This window comes from Poecilia latipinna, unplaced genomic scaffold, assembly GCF_001443285.1.
Source record: "Poecilia latipinna isolate Pla-1442-1.1 unplaced genomic scaffold, P_latipinna-1.0 Scaffold419, whole genome shotgun sequence".
Taxonomy (NCBI): Eukaryota; Metazoa; Chordata; class Actinopteri; order Cyprinodontiformes; family Poeciliidae; genus Poecilia; species Poecilia latipinna.
The window spans coordinates 308575-319252 of NW_015113035.1; the positions used below are offsets into that span (position 1 = coordinate 308575).

General features: G+C 37.9%; 1 long non-coding RNA gene across 1 annotated transcript in view; it reads left to right on the top strand.

Annotated features, from left to right (window-relative positions):
- Positions 1-10678, top strand: part of LOC106950744 (uncharacterized) — a 76637-nt gene that overhangs the window by 26357 nt on the left and 39602 nt on the right. The window contains exon 2 of the long non-coding RNA XR_001425676.1: positions 280-506. This is a non-coding gene — a long non-coding RNA (uncharacterized LOC106950744). The remainder of the gene's footprint in view (positions 1-279; positions 507-10678) is intronic.

Sequence of the window (10678 nt, forward strand, 5' to 3'; positions counted from 1 at the left end):
TTTTATTTAAATGAAAACTTTGAAGTTTTTTTGAAATATCCCCATTTTAAAAAAAAAAAAAAAAAAAAAGAACGTATTTGGAGATTTTACACAAACACAAAATATTTTAGTTCAAATACTAACACAATTAATAGCAATACCAAGGTCCAATCTGAGGGAAGAATTTATGACTTCTGCAGTCTCTTGTTGCATTCCAATATTACCAGAAATTAAAAATGTATTAAATGGCACTCTTTAATATATATTTATATATATTTCTGCGTTTTATTTTATTTCCAGGCTGAGATGTCGCTCATGTGAGCCACACGGCACAACCACAGAGGGGCCGTAGAAAGTCCAGGAGCAGCGAAGCAACTCGCAAAAACTTTAAAGCGCAAGCAAACGTGCCAAACGTTGGAAAATCTGCCTCCATGGGCTTCCCCAGAAAGGATACACGCAAATAAATCCAGGGAGTGCCGTGAAAACGTCACCGAGGAGCGGGAGGAGACGCAGAAAATATAAAACGGGTAGGGGAGGAATTTTTTATTTTCTTTAGCTGACAAAGATGTTTTCTTGAATAGATTTTTGTTTTACATGAACGCAAAAACATCGATTAAAGTTTTAAATGGCTCCCCACAAATTGCAGCACGCCTACTTGGTGCTCCTGGTAAAGATGTGTGAAAGGCCTTAAAATAAGTTTGGATTTCACATCAGAAACGCGTCGTCGCACCAAAAAAATAGCAAATGTTTGTGCGTGTTATGGCAAGACAGAAAAGTGTGTTTTGGGAAGTTGAACTTGGGTCTTCATCAGTCTTTTTATTTGACTTTTGAGATGGTCAAGTTTAGACAATGAGCTGTTTTCTCAGCCATTAGTTTAAGTTGCGTTGTTATCCTTTTTCTGGGTGCCAAATGTGGTGGGAGCAAAGATTTCTGTTTGAAGGGAAAAAAAATTACTTTGTGGTTGTTTTTCCAATCAGTAAAAATTATAATTAATGGCTGTTTTTTTGTGTCAATGCAAGATTATGATGCTACGAGTAAGGTTATCAACCTTTTTTTCCCCCAGGAAATCCAATATAAAGTTTGCCTCACCTTCCTCACTAAAGACAAATTCACCACATTTAGCCTCTTGTTTGAAATCTTTTAAAGGTAACATATGGTATGATCTTAAAAATAAGATGAGATCCAACTAAACCTTCACACATATGGCCTCTGATTTTTTTCAACTTCCTCGCCAGCATGTATATAGTCCTGTGTCTTTGTGTGACAGTCAGGATTGCACACACACACATTGTCTCTCTGTGCGTTCGGGTGCGTGAGCGTGTGTATGTATCCATGACGGATTTGGCATGAGGTGCAGCATTCGTTAGTGTCTCCTTAAGCATATATTATGCCATGGTTCCTGCATTTATTGCGCCTCCTCTACTGGCAGCACTGTGATTAGTGCCGACAGTATTCGACCTACCCCTTGCTATTATATTCTTTGTGCACGCATGTGAGTGCGCTGCGTACATGCCAGGCAGAGATAAAGTAAAAGCAGTAATTGTTGTAATTATTCTTTCTCCGATCTCTTAACGCCTACTGTGATGGTGGAGAATCTAGCTCTGGGAGAATCGAACACTGCAGCATGCAATCCATCCCAATTTATTCACACTTGTGAGCACGCCAGCTTATGGTGCTCATTACTGGTCATTATGTTAATTGCTAGTGTCAGGAAGAGAGTCAGAGTTCCTGACAGAAGTGCAACAAAAAAAAGAAAAATCCAAAATATAATCCCTCTTAATCAAAACTCAATTGATCTTTAAAAGAAACGGCATTGAACATGTAATTTTAAACAAATTCGACGTAAAGTTGCACTTCTTTTAAGTGCGGACGCAAATTAATATTTCGAAAGGCGAATTAAAGAAGGGCGTGTTCTCGTCCAAGGAGATAAAACTAAAACCCATTTGTTCCGTTTCTCTGGTGGTCATCTAATGCAGCTCTGTTGCCGAGCGTCACCCCAGATGCTTCTGCAAAACAAACGCCTGAGATCTCAAACCTGTGCACACAAACTGACTCCTGAGGTCGGTGTTAATGTTTTATTTTCTCAGCTGTTTGGTGCATATTAAAACTTGAACTGTGTCCTGAGAAAACAGCTCATAAGCGACCTGCAGGAGATGACCTCCTCTGAACTGTTTATCTCAGCACAGAGTTTCTCCTTGTGTTCGGCGGCCACATGTGCAGTGGAAGTGTCTGGAGACGTAGACTTTAATACCACATAAGTGTTGTGTGGTTTGCTCTGGCTTTACGGGAGGTTATTGGCATGGCCGTGGTTTTTAGTCCTGCATCGAAAGGATTCCGAGCCACTAAACAAGCCTTAAGTCCCTCCTTAGAGTTTTGGCCCTAAAAATATAGTGAAAGCTGTAGTTTTGTTAATTAATAGAGCAGGGGCTTATTAAATTCAGACCTGAGATCCAAGTGCTGAGATCAGTTTAAATGAATAATGTAAAGCAGGCAAATTTAAAGTTTTTTTTTTTTCTTTCTTTTTTTTTTTTACCAGTTTCTCCAAAATTTAAACTAAATGTTCTGAAATGTTTGAGGATTTAAAAACAATCCTCAATAAATTAAAACTTGTTCACCCAATTCTTATATTTAAAGTCACTGGTGTTGTAGGGAGTCAATCATACCGCCCTGAAATAATAACAAAAAAAGAAAAGAATAACCAAGACATTACTCCTTACTTTGTTTCAAGGTTACTCTCTCAGTCCAGTCTTCCTGCTTTGAAAATATTAAATATTTTCCCTCTGCGATTGTGTCATAAAAACAGCGGCGATACCTTTGTTTTTTTTTTTTGTTGCGATGGCTTCAATAACAACCCGTATTCACAGAAGGAAATGAGCAGATTTCTGGTTATTACCAAAAACTCTGTTAGAGGTTATCGGCGAGCATAACCATGGCAGACTGACGTCTTTAAGCAGGGCAATCCCTTAATGCCAAGAAAATTCATGTTGTTGGTGAAGCAGAATAACAAAACAGCGTTTGGGTCAGCATTTGCTGCAGAGGCATTAACATGAGTTACAACACTTTTTTTTTTTCAGGGCTCTGGCTGAGAACATTTTCACAAAACAAAAAATACAACAAAGGTAAAAGGACAAGATAAGAATAAAATGTGCAACAGATATTTCATAAACACTTCTTTTTTTTTCCCTAAGTGATGTTGGCTGTAGCTTTTAAAGTGAATCCAGTGAAGTCACTGTTTAAGCTCCTTTGGAAAGAAAAAAAAAAAGGAATGCAACAATGCTGGTCAAACCTAATCTGTGCTACATTTTTTAAATCAAGGCTTTTAGATGTCGAGCAGTGGGCGAGAAGAGTTGCTTTTAGCAGCTGAAAATAAATTCTGCTCTTAAATCACGAGATTCGCAAGGGAACCAAAACGTTCCCAAGACCCTTTTCATGAAAAGCACCACGGTTGTTCTGAAGAGTGGGTTAAACCAGAATCTGTGTGCTTGCTTTTAGCAAACATGTGGATATTAATGTAATGAATAAATGAGCAAGATTTTTGGAAAGAGTGTTTGTTTTGAGTGAATCTAAAATGCAGCTAAGTCGTTCAAAGATTTCTGGAAAAGGACAGGTTATTTTTTTTAATCGATTGTTTCCGAGAGCTAACGATCGTATGAGGGTCGTGTGTAAGAGACAAGTTGTATAGCATATTTTAGATTTAATGAAACAAAGAAAATTGTCCAAACTTCACATTAAGGATAAAAAATAATAATCTTCTTTTGATTCTAACCACCTCCTCTTATGCTACCTAACTTCTAGCCAACATGTACCGCTCCTCAACACTAAAGTTACAGGGGGGGTGTTGAAAGAAAAAACCCAGGGGACTTTTTTTTTTTTTTTTTTTTTTTTTTTTTAAGTGGCACTTGATCTAGCTACAATTAATTACATCTTTTAAACTACAGTATCCAAAAACATTCATCCGTCCATCCACTATACCTGCTTATCCGTGCGGGGCCGCAGGGGGACTGGCTAAAGGGTGTAACATCCTGGACAGATTGCCAGTCCATCACAGGTCAACACAGCCATGCCTGCGCACACAATCGGCCTGCTGTCATCATCCTTGGCTGCTGGAGGCACGCCTCACTTCACCTGCGACCCTGAACAGGACTGAGTCGGCATAAAAGATGGATGGACGGGTGGATGTTGCCTCGTGATATCCTCTACTCTTCTGTGTAAACCAGGGATTTAAGCAAAGAGTGTTTGTGGAAAAAACATTCATTTTAAAATATACTCTCCTGGCACGAACGGTGTCCTTGCATGCACCACCAGTCAGCATGAGCTGCAGGTTCTCAGTGGGAGCCCGTAGTGCCGTCTCGTTCCAGGGAAATCCTGAAATCACTGAAGCAGCTCGTATTTCCCTGTTCAAAAGAAATCCTTTCATGAATACCAGAGCCACTACGACATAGACAATTTCACCTGAAGTTAAAGGTGTGTTTTCATTTTTTGCACGTTGTTAGCTGAAAGGACGGCAGGTAGGCCAGTGATTTTTGACTTCTTCGCAAAAAAGGAAGAGAAATTCTCCATGGCACCTTTATTTTACTTTAATTACAAGCCCCTTAACGTGTCTGTTCCTGTAAAATCAACCTGTTTATGAATTGATGTCTGCACAGAAAGAAAGACCTACTGTAGGTATTTGATTTCTATTTTGCTTCATCTGCTACATCACATGCATGATTTCCATTTGAACTTAACCCTGAGAAAATCCTGTGGTCAGTCACACACCCTGTGGTGAAATGATTCCTTTGTGACTGAATCACTATCTCTGTCATGTTTAAGCCTGGAGTTCAGTGCTGGACCTTGGCACTGTTATTTGCTACATTTTATTCACTTTTAAACCACAGTTCTACTTGGATTTACGTAAAAGCAGAGAGGTTTTGAGTTTGGCAGAGTGCATAAAAAAATTCCTGATGCACTGAGGCATGAAACAGAACAATAAAAGAGAGCTGCTGTCATCCCACAAATCAACAACAATGGAGGAGAAGCTGGACTTTTAGTTCCTCCATAGATTCTCTGTTGTTTTGTTTTCTTTTATTCAGTCACAGGATGAAAATGACCCTTTTCCCATAGATTAACAAGTTTGTTAATTATCAGTCATGAATAAATTTCTGAGTTCCAGCAATATCATAGAAATGTAGTGAGATCAGCATTATGCACAAAACCCATTGTCATTAATGTTGGAGACATTCAGATTTCAGTGAAAGAGCAGAGGCATAATTACTGATGACGTGGGATGTTAAGTCTTTGTCCTCATTGGGTTAAGTGGTTATATTTAAAAACACATTAAACGTCTCTGCCAAATGTCCATCAAATGATTGGCATCCTGTCAGCATTTTTTTTGCTCGGTGTAAATAGTCAAAACCTCAAAGTAAAAAGAAAACACAACCAAACAAACAAAACCTGTGGCCTTAGCCACACAAAAGCCTAAGATGAAGAGAAAGAGCTTCTGGCTTTTATTTATTTAATTTTTTCTCCCCTTTTATTTTACAATTCTTTTATATTAGTTGGTATTGACCATGCTTCTTTTCATGTGGGTTTAGTTTTATGTGTTTGAACACCTAGAAGAAAAAAAGGATTTTGTAGGATTTGAAAAGGAAGTAGATAAAACTCTCAAAGGGCTTTTATAGATGTACGACTTATCTTATATCCTACCCAAATAGTATTATCAATGGGCAAAACACTTTCATATAGAGACTAGTAAACAATGTTGTTTCAAAGATTGTATGCCAGGAGCAAACATGAAGCAGTGGATGGTTGAGAAGAGGAAGGAGAAATATTCACTTTTTTTTTATTTATTTTTATTTACAAATCCAAGTTTCTGTGTGTTGTGCCCTTGCATTCTGCCCCCAGCTTACTTTGATACCCCTAAATATGAGGAAGAAAGATAGAATAGAAATTTCTCCTGTTATTCCTTAGTAAGAAAAATCAAATGAAGGCACACAATCACACAAAGAAGTACAAACGCAGAAAATAAGACGTAAGTGACTGGGTGGTAACAACAATTTACAACAGAAGAAAAAAATCACCAAAGTTGATTATAATATTTTTATCATTTAAAAATGCAAAAAATATCCCCACATTTTTGTGCATAAGAGTACTTACGGGAAATTGAAAAATTGGGCAAATAACTGCATTAAAAAAACAATTTGTAAAAAAAAAAAAAAAAATGAAATGCATTTATAATTTTTCTCCCATTTCACAATTTTCCACTACTTTGTGTTGGTTAAAACTAAAAAAAAAATTGCAAGATATTGTGTTAATTTAAGTAATTTATAAAGTGATTTCTACAAAATCAATTAACCCTCTTATTAATTCAGCCCTGTGTCAAATGTATCTGAATTTACCTTTTCAAGACGAATGATGAAACTGTTTTCTTTAGTCTTAGCATTTCCCGTGGGGTGTACTTTCTGACTTGCTCACACATACTTGCTACTTTATTTAATAGCAACTACTTATCACTAAACTCTGCATGTGTCTACGCACTTTCCTCAAGCATTTCGCAAAACCAGAGTGGGGAGAAAATCAAGTTTAAAATGTTGTTCTTAGTGTTTTCAGAAATCATAATGTGTACAGATGGAACTAACCCTCGCAGAGTAAATGTCTGCTGATGGTGCCTGCCAGCCCAGGCCATGTATCGCGTTCAGCTTGAAATCCGTCTAATGATGTCTAGGAACTTGGCAAGTGACGTGGAATCCCCAAGGGTTTATCCACAAAGCTGGAACGTGCTAGTGGAGATATCGGAGCAATGTGAACAAGTCTGACATTTTGTTGCCAGTTGTGTTTTCTCTAACCAGGAGCTGTTTCAGGCATGAAAGCAGCTCCTGCTTTTCTGCTTTGAGGAAGTTTTTTTTTTTTTTTTTTTTTTGCCAAATGGGACAAAAATTATGCAGAGGAAAGAAAGTTTGGAAGCTGAAAGTGATAAATTTCCCCCAAACCACATGAACTTTTATTGACGTCTGACTTTTGGAGCTCTTGTCTTACGCATGTGCAGCAAAACCAAACTGTGATTGCCAGAGATGTGAATGCCAGTCATGACAAGATTGTTACAGCAACAGCCGGAGGGAGCTTTGGTGCAGGGACACAGTGATGCATAAATCCTTATACAGCACAGTTATTATTTTAAGTGCCTTCCAATATATATATATATATATATTGGTTTAAGAAAGATTTAGAGTGCAGAATTATGCTTTGTCACATATGCATATTTGTAACTAAATAAGACGGAGCTCTGCTTCTTTGTAAGAGCTTTATAGATTAATGGTGGATTCATACTGTGTTGACTTTGCTTGAGTGGCTTGGCTTTCACCCACACACTCACACCTACGCCCTAAATACATCCATAGGTGGTAGAAGGCATCCTGCACTGCTAAAGTTAAACAGAACGGACCAAATGAAGAGACCCGAAAAATGACGGGTGAAAAGTTCATGCCAAATGAATGAAATGGACATTTTATCCACCTTATTTTGTTTTTGTTTTGTTTTTTTCATACTTTTTGTGTGTTCCCATCATTTCTGACCCGCCCCAGTTTACCGTCAATGTGGTAAATTCTGTTTTAAGTATGAGACACATTTCTTTCTGCCCCCCTAAAACTAAACAAAAATGAAAGAGTCTTGTCATCGGTAATGGGATTATCGACTGGATTGAAATAGAATTGAGAATTGGTAGATGCTATGTTTGTGTCTAGCAATGCATTTGTGTGTCTGACACATAAACCACACATGTATTTCTATGTACATATAATCATAGAAAAGAAAGAATATGGAAAGATGGTGGTGTTCTAGAGTGTGTGCGTGTGTGTGTATTGTAAAATATTTTTATACATTTTTAGAACCACTAGAAAGTGTGGTCCCACAAGTGATGGTAAAAATAGTAGTCCCCAAACCACATGGAAACCAGTCTGTGTTTGCGTGTGTGTCTGCGTTCAGCACCGTCTTGAGCTTTGCTTTATTTTGTAGATGCTGCCTTTGAAGGACGGAAGGAATGAAGCGTAAAATTAGCCTGCAAACTTTCATGAATGGCGTGTCATCACTTAATGAGTTTTTGCTTTTATGTCTGCACGTCAAGGTGTTTTTCTATTTTAATTTGCTTTTCTCTACAGTCTGTAACGTTTTATTTTCTGTTTACGTAAATAAAAGAAAAAAGATGACTGCATTTTAGCTAAGATCTGATGGCATTGCTAACCAATAAAAACAGAAAGTTGTCTCTGAATTAGTGTCATTGTTATAGCTGTTTTCTCAGAGGTCTTGATTTAGATGGATTTGTTTTGTTCCCTCACCGATCAGGGGCATTTAAGTACGTGCATTTTATAGTATAGTCCCTGATCAATGTTTCAATAAAACCAGTGCCATAGAAATGGTGTAAAATAACAGTTTCATCAGTTTTACAAGGTCTACATTAATTTTATGAACCTATATCTCATAAAATTAATGATTAGGAGTGATCACAAGTTACATCCCCGATACTATCTGTTGTTTCGACAAGATATATTTTGCACTAGCCAGGGCTACTGACACAAAACAGGGTAGCTAGGTCAATGAAACCTTGGTAATGTTCTGACAACCAGTCAACTAAGGCAGGTTCATAATCTGGCCCTGGAGATATTTCTGATATTTTATCATGCGCAGAAGTTTGCTAAAGTGCTGGGCTAGGAGCCATTAGCCTCTCGGGTTTCTTGTTTCATGACACATAGACTGGTTCAAAAAACCAAGGCTTTGTTTTGTTGTGCACAATAAGGTGCACAACTTATATTTACAGCTCAGCTGGCTGTGCACCATAAAATGGGCCCCGACATTTCAAAAGGGCATGGAAAATGTGCCCAAGGGAGTTTTCTGTGCCTGTGGCTGACATAAACGTAAAGACAGTAGATCAGTAGTAATTATCAGCTGCTGGGTTTCATCAGGGGATCATTTAAAAAAGCCTTGTTTAGCATCCCAGGCAGATCAAACTGAGACATCCCCATCAACTGTATCTGTTCCCACTTTCCACACCCACAGTTAGATTTCTCTTCTGAAATAGTGTGTGTAGCCATCCCTCCCTTTACTGCACTTCCTTATCTTCTGAATCATGTAACAGCGTCTTCAATTTAAACCTAAGTTCATGCTTCTTGCAAGCTGCTGATATCCAAGTAATTTGAATTATGCTTTGGTTAATCAATCAACTATTTTGTAATTAAAATGGAAGTTAAGTTAAGTTAAGGTTTCTATAAGTTACTTGTTGATGTTGAATTACAAGTTTGTTCTGGTTTTCTTAATTTTTTTCTGTTGTATTCAAGCTACAAGATGAGAGTTTCATGTCTGTTTTCATGTCTCATTTTAACCTCAAACAACTTGCTATGAAGTCATTTGAAGTTGAATAGCATTTACTCAAACAGATTACAACAAGATCTGTTGCCTGTTTAGTACTGAGGACGGCTGTACCTAAATCAAAATTTTAGTTTTAGTGATTAAAACTGGAAGTCATTCAAATCGGACCCGAAGTACCGGTTAACAGTGGAGATAAAAGTGTGTTTTTGTGCGGCGCAAATAAATTATTTTCAAGGCAAAGTAACAGATCTGACTGTGATCTGATGCTGCACGCCGGTACCTTGTTTTACTGTGCTGTGCAAGCTTAACTGAAACATCTGAAACTGATTTAAATTTTTTATATGTGCCTAACAGTGTGGAGTTGTAAAGGAAAAAATACATTGACTGGGTTAGCTAGGTCCAAATGTGGCCATCAGAACCTCACAAATTTAACCCTTCATGGGTGAAAATCATCTGAAATGAAATTGTGAATTGATGGAACCAGCGGCGTCTTTGGGGCTCAAGCATTTTTTTGGCAGGAGCCTCGGTGGTTTTCTTGGTGGCTTCTCATGAGGGCTGTCACGTCCCATCAAGCTGACCGGAGGGATTTGAAGTCGGCTGAACATGCCAGCAGTTTCTGTGGGCAATTTGGTGTCCTGCTGAGGGGGGACTCTACTATAGGTGAATGCTGTTGACAACAGGGGGATTGTAATTGGTCTCCAAGAATGATTTGGTGGGTGGCAAGTGTCAACATTTGTGTGGATGCCGTAGTGCCAAGGAGAACGCCACGTTGTAACAGGATGGGCAATGACGTTTAGCTCATTTGTTAGTATAACAGCAGAATGTTTCACACTTATTTTAAAAAGAGATTTTAGATAAAAGGTATAATGCAATCAGTTGCACAGATTGCTTCTGCAATTCACATTTAACTTAAAATCTCAAAATAAGGTTTATCATGTTTATCTTTTTAGATAGAAAGTATCCATAGTCTTTCGTTTTTCTATATTTGGCTACATTAAACTCTTCATCTAAAATCAATATGAGTATGTTTCTTTTCTTTTTAAAAGAGATCTAAACAGTTTTGCATGACAAAGCAAATATAACTTTTCTTGCCAGCAACTTATTAATCTGTTGCATTTTTTAAGCATTTATCTTTATGATGTGCACCACTGCACCTTATATGCTTTGTAGATCCTCTCCAACTCAGTCAGGTTAAAATTGTAGATAACCATTGTGATTGTCACTGCTGTCAATTCAGTATCACAGTCCAGGCTCTGGCTGGGCCACTCAAGATTCCCACAGCAAGATGCTACCACTACCAAACCTCCCTGTATGGATGGTGTTAAGAGAATTTAGTTTTTCATGATCCAAAAAGTCTATTTGT